General features: G+C 37.5%; 1 long non-coding RNA gene across 2 annotated transcripts; it reads left to right on the top strand.

Annotated features, from left to right (window-relative positions):
• The first annotated feature begins 2133 nt into the window (after window positions 1-2133).
• On the top strand, window positions 2134-8331 carry LOC124158022. Of its 2 annotated transcripts, XR_006864681.1 has the most exons (3): window positions 2153-2290; window positions 2578-2929; window positions 8233-8331. It is a non-coding gene; the product is annotated as an uncharacterized LOC124158022 (long non-coding RNA). The 2 variants fall into 2 exon arrangements; XR_006864680.1 differs by lacking the exon at window positions 8233-8331 and having other exon boundaries at window positions 2134-2290; window positions 2578-2803.
• The last annotated feature ends 1792 nt before the right edge of the window (window positions 8332-10123 follow it).

Genomic DNA, 10123 nt, shown 5'->3' with positions numbered 1-10123 from the left:
CCGTATATAGAGCTGAGATATATTAACTGAAACATAGTAACTATTAATAGTTGTACTATGTATAAATTCGTTTTGGATTAACTTAAAGTGTGTTTCACTCTTGGTCCTTCGGGTTAGGATGGCAATTCTCACTTCGCGACATTACTCTGATCCCTTAGGCCATGCATATTAATGTTTCATCACTTTATTTGTTGACTGTCTTTATTCAAAAGTTGAATCCGGGAGCTATTGTTTCAGTGTATTTATATTTTATTATGTTTGGTAATGTTATTCAATGTCATTTGATGCATTTTTCTGACTAGAAGTGCTTCCTAATTTCCATATGCTCCAATTTCCATATACAATGCATTTCCTTTGTATTATATGAAAATTTTCTTTTATTCTGCCATTATTCCTTTGCTAAAATCGTGTGATTACAGAAGTTTTATTTCACAAAAAACGCACTTCATAATACATATTGTAATTTCACGCAATCCGGTGGCAGTTAGTTGTGGCGCTTCTCTGTGATCTCTCATTTCCTCTCGTGTTGAGTAATTCGTGGCGCCATTCGAATCTTTCAACCACCCTCCGAATTCTCATCCCTCAACTCCTGCCCCTGCGTTTGTATACGCATACTCATCGCTCGCCGTCCCAAATTCGAGCTGCGCTGTCTCCAAGGACTCACTCCGCGGCAACGGTACTTCTACGAACAGCTGTTTTGAACACCCTTTGCAATGCGCTACACTGCATTCTCACGCCAAGCAGAACAAATAAAGAAATAGAATTGTTAAAATAAGTAATTATGTCGAGCAACTTCGACCTCCTGTACCTAAGAGAGAAAGGTTACGCCTTTATTTGGAGAAAGTGGAATAGATACACAAAAAATTTCAACAGCTTATTGAAAAGTTATACATTGGCGATGGAACCAGGCAGTTGGAATTTATTCTGATGAATTATCGGACATTTATGGCAGTGATTAGAGCTTCACTCGGGTCGGAGGAAATTGCCGAAGTAGTGCGTTCCAGCCTTCAGCACTGCCAACTTCGTCAGTGAGATTGCCAAATTCGATTTGCCTCGCTTTTCTGGAGATTGACTTTTTAAATCTGTTTGAAAAAACCATTTATCACAATCTTTCAGAGTTGAACGATTTCGGTATCTTCTTTCTTCACTCACTGTCGACGAGAGGTCTATTATAATATTAATAATTAATTATTTAATAATTACTTATTAATAATTATTAAAGGTTTACCTATCACCATTGCCGAGTACAAAATAGCATGGAGCCTGTTTCGCAAAAGGTAATGCAATATTAGACGCGTGGCGAGCTATCATGTTAGCAGTATCATTGATTTTCCAACCGTTAAAGGCCCGTTAAAAATGATTCGAAACTTCTTAATTATTTTTCGTGAGAACACGAAGGCATATGTAACATGCCTTAGGACATGATATTTTTGACGAAGGATTAATTGTATCAACGCTGCTTTTGCATAAGTTGAACCAGGGCACACGTAAACGCTTTGAAGATTAAATATTTGATTGGTTATCTTGAAATAGAATCGTCAATCTAGGAGATGCTTGGGTCGCAAAAACCCTCAAGATATGAAAAACTCTGTATCTTCACGCCGACCCGGAGTCACTCTATTATCACCGGAAAAGGCAATGTGTTATTGTTACAATGCTCCTAGGTATGTGTTGTACTAAGTATGTGTTGTGCTCGAGTCTATTTATTATTCCATACTGTTTGTTCTTGTTAAATCATTATATGTTGCAAGTTAGGTACAAAATTAACATTACACTTTTACAATTGTAATTACTCTTTGGCATCACAATGTTTATAACCGTGACTCATTTCTAAACTTAAGTGCCGAAGATTGACAAAGATTTGCCTGCACCAATGGTTGGTGTTATAATTTTCTTGGCACTTCTCATTCGATTATTTTAAATATAAAACTGAATTAATGGCTTTAATGCGTAGAGGGTTTGAGTCGCTTTCCCCACCCTCGCCCTATCCGATGCCCTTTCGCTCCCTCCCCTACGTAGACACCAACTCCACCCATGCCTTGCTCGCCCAACGACGCGTGAACCGAAACTCATCCGTCAGACTTCGTCATGCACCGAGACTCAAAATCAGTTCATCACTTTTTGACTCTGCCTTGTGCATTCGTGCTGCGTAACACCCCTACATTCCTTCTCACTTCCCCATCCACCAGTGCCTGTAAGTAGGAAACAGTGCACCGCTTTCGGTTTTTCCATTTAGTCCTCGTTCTGTCAGAGTGAAGGCGGAGTCTCACAGCTGTTCGACTAGTTGGAGGTATGTCGTTTGCTCGTACCGATTATTCCATGCTGTCTGTTCATATTAAATCATTATATTTTGCACGTTAGATACAATATCACAATTAAACTCAGTGGCAATGAGATATAGTAAAAAACAATGTACTTTTGCAACACGAATTTTTGGGGTTTGACTCCTGCAGCAAGAACTTGATAAGCGATAGATTACTGCATATATTTATAATTCATATAAGAATCCATGACCCGGAAATGAACGTGAAAATGTACCTCTCATAACCAAACACCATTTTCTGTTTTTTTTTTCAGATTTTACGAGGAAAGAATGATTAATGCAATTAACCAACCGATTGGTAAAAGTATAGGCCTAAAAACAAGAATGCATCGCTTCCTTCCAAGTTTTAAGCTGCACCCAGCGTTGGCCATACCTTCAGCAGAATGAGCGTCACAAGGAAATAATGTGGATATTTATACTGTGTTACCCAATGGCAGGAGCGAGTGCTCATCTAGTTTTACAGTGAAGTGAAAGTGTCAAGTTTTCATGGAAAAATTAGTGGTCATTAGTGTGTTGAATGTGATGTGTTAGTGAGTATGTTTATTTTGGGGAATCGCCGATGAACAGGTGAGCTCTGCTGCCGATGGACATATCATCGAATGTAAGGTAATGAAACGTTCTCTTGCACTCAATGTGAAGCTTACAAATTTTCACAGACAAATGTTTGAAACGAAACTAGATGTTGCACCCACATGTTCTGGAAAGAATGTGAATGCTTTTCCGCTAGACGGCGTATTTTAGCAAATGTAAATTTTCTGTGATAAATGGCTTTAGTGATTCATTATATGCCAACGTGGGATAGAATTAAAAAAAACTTAATGCAATACTAAAATCAGATAAAATGCAGCATTTTTCTTTCTAATTGTTTGTAAATAAAACACTAATTTTTATAGGTCCTTCTTAGTTGAATTACAGTGCCATGGTAATAACGCTAGGAAACTCCGACATCACATAATTTAGGTTTTTTAAGATTCAGCAGATATCCGTAATTTGTAACGGTCAGATAAAACTAAAACACGGTTATATGCCAGTTGTCACGGGTTTAGTGAAAATTAAGTGGCAGAGAATAGTACAGAATCACAGCACGAAAGAAGTGGGGACGTATTTAGGGGAAATAGATTAGCTTCTCTTCTCTTCCGAATGCGTTCTCGTAACATAGACGTGTTAGCCCATGTGAGGCAGTAATGTCGGCCGTCAAGCCCCTGTTTGACCGGATCTTACATTAGCTCTATTATTCTATTCTCTATTAAACCTCTTTATTGTTTTATTTTGTGATATCGTGGAACTGAATCGAAAAAAAACAATTGTCAGATTAGTTCAATAGGTATTAATATCATATGTATACGTCTCTGTGGCATATGGAAAATCGTTACAGGCTCGACCTAGTTTAATTGTGATGCCATGGACTTTATAATAATATTCGCAAAATTAAGTTCATTTGATTACCCTCTAAAAGATTCATTAACTCTGTTTTGTCATTATTAACGGTTAAAATTCCGTGGAAGTGTCTTGGAGTGAAAAACCTATTTGAAATGGGTTGAGAAAAAATGAGGGGGGAGAGAAAGAAAAAAGTTGAATCAGCACAGGAAAAAAGTGGATTGACGTGAGAAACGTATTTAGTGGGTAGAGTCGATAAGCTCTTCCCTCTTCCCACTGCAACGTTGAAACATATGCGATGTAACGATTTTGGCTACTAAGAGTACTAAGAGTACAAGCCATTCAAGCTTACTTAAGATCACGATTTTATTGACTAGTTTGATTTAGTTTCTAATGATAAACCCCCTCATCCCTTTCTTCTCCATGCACTCCAGAGAAATTAGATACCTATTTCGAAAGAGTTTCGGAGCGGAAATAAAATCTGAGAAGGGATACTACTTAGTATTCTGATAATACGCCTTAATTTACGTTAGAACATTCAACCAAACACAGCTCTCCGTCCGTTTAACTTTTCTTTGATGCTTAAAGCTTTGTACACACCTAAAAAGGCTCTCTCTTCCACTCAACACTGATAATCAAACCTTTCCGGTCCAGCAGATTAAAACTTAAGCAATATTCTCATGCAAAAAAGACGTTTATTTAAATATAGGTATCCGTTAAATAAGCAATGAATGATGGAAAATCACTGCAGTGTGGTATGAAATTGGCGAGCGCTGAAACTAAAATAATGTAAATAATATACAGACTACTTTATCATATGCACGGATTTAATTGGCGAATTTCTTCGATAGTTAAGAGGTTTTTCCTATATTTTAGGCTTACATTCACAGCGCCTCAGAACTTCAAATAAGCAAAGCTCTTAATGGCGCCAAGAGTGCACAATTAATTGTCTCTTACAGTGACTATATTTTTGGGAAATGTAACCCAAATTTACAATTATTTTATCAAAATATTTTTATAAACACATTAATATGCAATTTTTAATACAATTAATGAATAATAACGGCCACTGCCGTAATCGAAGCCAAAGTGATTATTAATTAAAGTGAATTATAAAAAAAATTAAAGTGAATTTCTGTGCGCCTGAATGCACGCTTAATAGCAATGGATCCAAAAATGGAACACTGTTAAATAAAAGCTTATAACTACAACAAAATACGTCGTTTCAAAATTTTCTTCATAAAGCACTATAGGTTAACTATTTCTGAACAAGATGGGAAAAATTTACAAAATTTGGGCGTAATGGGAAATAGTTATTAATATAAAATTAGAGATGGTCGCTGAAAAACTACCTTGAAAAAAAGACCGATATTTCTCAAAACACTGGCTGCGATGGGTTGGCAAAACTGACTAAATCTTTGCACCCCATAGTTCAATATATTTTTATAAAGAGGCACAGAAAGGAAAACCGTGGTATGTTTGTATATACTGAGCCGTGGTCATTAGAAAGTCACGTCAGGTGTTCCTGAAGTGGAGCACTAGGCATAAATGGGTTAATTTTTTTCGTGAAAAACAGGTCAATTCAGATGATCAAACGACATTACTTACCTAGAGAACGAATCGAAGGTGAAGACGAAACCGTCTGGATTGGCTTCATGGAGAGAGATCATTTCCATCAGACGCTCCTTAAATTACTCTGGAAACATTATCTTTTGCAGGAAAGAAATATCTTGAGTTGAAAGTAGAGGCTCCACTGCTGCTCATAATAAATCACTCCGCAATCCATTTCGTATAACAACAGCGGCATCAGCTAACTGCATTCTGCAATGGCTCAAGTTTGTGAATACTATCTCGGAAACAAATCTGTGAATAAACGGAAAAAAATAAGCACTGGTGCGTTTTTATTGTATTTCATCCACGAGTCTATCCAAATGGTATTTCATCGACGGTAACATGGAGGACTAATGGAATAATAATTCAGACCGAATAATAATTCCATTAGTCTTTTGATCTATGCCCTTTGAAATTTGATCTTTGCTATCATTGAAAATTTTGTATTCGCACAGATGAGATTTTTATGATATTGCTTGAATAAGTCGTAAGTTTTTATTTACTTGTGTCATATAGTATTGAACGTGCGATTGAACATAGTGGAGGCATGACGGATATAACACTGGCAGCCGACATTAGTTTAGAAAGGGTAATATTTCCATGCAATAGAATATTATTTTTATCACCGTTACACTATGTAGATGAGAATGAGAAATGATCGGTAATATCATTAAGCGATTAATACATACTCTGAATTGAATGTTAGCTACTATGTGCTTAAAGTCGATTCCCTGTAATTTTGAGGTCCTTAAAATAAATCCGCGATGGCTTTTATGCATCAATGGCCACACGAATAAAATTGGTGATTGCAATTAAATATTTCATAGGGAAGCATATTCATGCAGACATGCAAACACAGTTATACTTTACGTTTTCGTACTTGCCGCATGATGCGATTACTTGGGTTCTTATAGTTCTTAAGTCTACTATATCTGTTCTGCTATCCACTATCATAGGCAATTTTACATAATAAGCCATTTTAGAGACGGATATTTTTGCATTTGTATAGCCCGAGTAGACCACAATTACAGTTATATCTTCTGTAAATTATAAATCCGGAATGCTCATTATATGTTTACACATACCTTAGTCAATACTGCTGCTTCTTGTCTTCGTATTTCTGTTGAAACGCTGTCTTTATCGCTCTTCATCCTGGTTCCCATGGAATGAGGCGGTGACTTCAATGAACGAATAAACGGCGGAAACAGTCCAGTAAAATATTTCACAGCTTGCACAAATATGATTTCACCGAAAGGACGGTAGGTGAGGGAGTGGGGGTGTGTTGCGGAGGAGGGGAGGGGGAGTGCTGCATTGGAAATAACAGTCGAATGCAGACCTTAAGAGGATCTGTTGACTGTTCTTTCTTCATAAAGAAATGCGATGACGTCTTCTGCATTCGACTTTCGGATATGTTTGGAACATTCTGGAATATTACTCACGTGTACTGTGACTGATGGCTGTTTGCGAAATTTCGGGCCAATTATTCAACACCATCTTTTCAACAAATCATTTTTGCCCTAGTATATTGGATAAAATTTCAAGTAGCCTATCATATGTGATCTTCAGTGGTTTCAAGGCTTTTCATTGGTTTACAAAGGAAAACGGTTTGAATTTAAGTTGACGTCAGAACTATTCGTCATGTGGCTGAAGTCCCTCCCTCTCTCTGGACTTCATTTCGCGGCAAGCTGTCTTGGGGTTAAGAGGTGAGTACCTAACTTTTGCTTTTGATAATACGTTTCGTGCCTTTATCAATACCCTAAATTCAAGGAGCAATCGCAAATACGATTTATTCAAATGTTTTAAGTATCCGTTGAAAGAGTGACTATCATTTTTTTAAACTAATTTTTATTTCGCCTTCTGTCTTCACGTTTCTACACATGAGAATGTGCGTATGTTAAATTTAGCGTAATGTTTTTAAGGACGCTTGTGATAGGGAAACATTTTCTCGGTTTAAAATCCTCGTGTCCTTTCTCAACACTGGATTTCGTATCAAAATAATTTCTTGTCTAACACGTATTTCGACAGTTCATTTTCTGCCTTAGAGATTTAATGTGACCATTCAACTGATTTGATCCTCCTTTAATACATTCGGATGCGTTAGTAGACAAGTAGTTCAAATTCTGTTGCTTCTGATTAGATGTATTTCGATCTAGACCGTCTGAATTTAGGTAATCTGTTAGTAGTTTTGCCATTTTGCTTATCATGTTTCAACTTATGAATGCCGAATCCAACGTTTATTTCCCCGAACTATGTTATTTGTGACAATCCGGTCGCTTACTTTTGGTTATCTGGTAACTTGCCAAAACTTTTTAATGAAGTTCAAGGAGGCGAATGTAATCGCTGTGGTCGCTAATACAGAGTGCTAATAGAAGTGGCTGAATAGTGAATCCTACCTGCCGCAGTGTTTCGCTGGTGATTATCAGTTAAATGACGTGTCAAAGTCATGGCATAGATAAGTTGCCACTTATCAACACTCATTCCACCTTCATGTATTCTTTTTCTAATGATAGCTCTATGGCACGTTATCTTAGTATAGGAAGAAAGGAAGGCATTTTAAAAATTTATGTGATGTTTAGGTCTAGGCAATTGTAATCCGCCAATTTCGTTACGATATAACAAATAAGCTTTATTTATAACTTTTCAGAATTTTGCGTTAACTTAGCACTATGTAACTGCTCTATAATAATAGGTAATTAAATATGCTGAGCGATGCTCCCACAACATGAATAAAGAAGAAAATATTACCGCTCAACATTGGAATTCGGCATTTCTTTCAAACGTTTCTCTTTCGAGGTCGTTAGCATGGACTCGTGTGGTAGTCTCAACCATCATAGCCAAAGCAATGCTTCATGTAAACTAAAATGTTTTTGTGCTTCAATATTTCCATCCTCTAATGCGAACTTTGTTTTAATTCTTTTCAGGTTTTACAGCAATATTGCGCTAGTCGATCAATTCCGTGAAATGGGCGGGGTTTTGTGGGGAGTTGCGATGAGGTCACACAGGAGGGGAAGTCTCGGGAAAATATGGCAAGTCAAAATAACTTTTTTTTTTAAATTCTTTTTATTTTTAAACATTCCCATGCACTGAATATCTGTTCCTTTTTTAGTAACTCCTTAGCTACTTTAGGCCTCTGTAGTCGAAAAATATAATTTCTTCTGGAACAGTATTTTTTATATGGGCTATTTTTCATTATGTTTTGTGTGTCAATACGGTTTTATTTCATCAGTAACTACTGGTTTGATACTGCATGGAAATTATGCCAATGTCGGCAATCATGATAAAAAAGGAACTTTACTCATGATAGGAAGTAGCTGTTTTCGTGAGTCACGTTAAATTTCGAGTGATTAGATTTCAATATGATATAATGATGTCTGGCAGAGATCGATGGATCGAGATTTTAAAGGATTTTACCGAAAGTGGGACAGGGCACGCCCTTGTCTCACTCCTTTTCGTATTCTTCCTTTCGCACAATTGGGCCCACATTTTTACGCAGTAGTTTTTTTTTTTACAAAAGTGTGCACAATTCTACGAGGACTCCAATTTATTTCCGTATTCGAAGCATCATGGTCCATTCCACATCACCAAGGGCCTTATTGGCAAATTTAGGCAGATTCTATGAAAGCCAGTTTGTTCTTTTCCATTGGCCTCTCTCGGTGGGCAGCCTTAGAGCCAAAACTACTTCTCTTGTCCCTTAGCTTTTCCTAAATCGGAATCGGTCCTCACCCAGGAATTCTTCTCTGTTCTATTCCCCTCTAGATAACTCTCCTCAGCGCATGCGTAGTCAGGAAGATGGTCCTAAGATGCGTAGCCAGGAAGATGGTCCTAAGATAAGACACTTCTGTGCTTTTAAATTAGGGATGATGTTCTTTTCAACGAAACTAGAGTAAATATCGCAGATGGTTTTAAAGCTAATTTAGACTCCTGCAGTTTTAATCATTTCTACTGGTATATCATCTAATACTGGGGACTTATGTTTTCGCAGGTCTCATATTGCAGCGTCCAATTCTGATCTGAAGATGCTGGCTCTTATGTCAATATTCTGCTTAACTTTCCTCTTCCATAATTTTAGAGGTTACCAAGGGAGAGTCGGAAAACCGGGTCTCGGAATTCAATCAAATTTTGTAGTGTTGTCGTCCATCGATAGCTGTCAGCGAATGACCCCCATATAACCAATAGTTTTAACAAAAATCGCAGTTAAAATATACAGGCCAAATATAGCCATGTATAAATAGCCGTTTGGGTACGAGCCTGGCTTAGCCTGACTTCCATTCCGATGTCCTAGGTATGATTCCCTTGTGAGCCTGTCCCCTTTATATAACTACTCCAGGTATTGTTTCTAGTATCTCTTCGCCTTGTCTTTGTTTTCAGACAAAATATTTCATAATTGTCCTTGATGGTATTATATGTTGCACTCTGTTCCTTGAAATGGTTCCTCACTAGTCACTCACTCAAGGCCGCTTCCACTTTCCCTTGAACGAGGTTGCACGTTCTCGCATCTACATCTACATAATACCCCGCAAGCCTTCTAAAAGGTGTGTGGCAGGGGGTGTTGGGACACCAGCCGTTCTTACATAAAAAGGAAGTGCTCTAAGGAAATTACGACTAGAATTTATTGAGTGTCCTTTATGGTTTCGGGGGAAAAACGAATTCGCATATCTATCCGTTCGGCAAAACAACTCTCTTAATTTATCGCTTTTGTCGGGCCTATAAATATAGTGGGGCTTTAATATTATGTTCTCCGGGTCGCTCTTAAAGATATCTGTTCATCATCCACCTTTCCTTGTTTTACGACAAATGTAGCTCGTCATTCTA

This window comes from Ischnura elegans, chromosome 4 (genome assembly GCF_921293095.1).
Source record: "Ischnura elegans chromosome 4, ioIscEleg1.1, whole genome shotgun sequence".
NCBI lineage: Eukaryota > Metazoa > Arthropoda > Insecta > Odonata > Coenagrionidae > Ischnura > Ischnura elegans.
The sequence above is the reverse complement of the archived record's forward strand: the minus strand, read 5'-3'. Positions and strand labels throughout refer to the sequence as shown.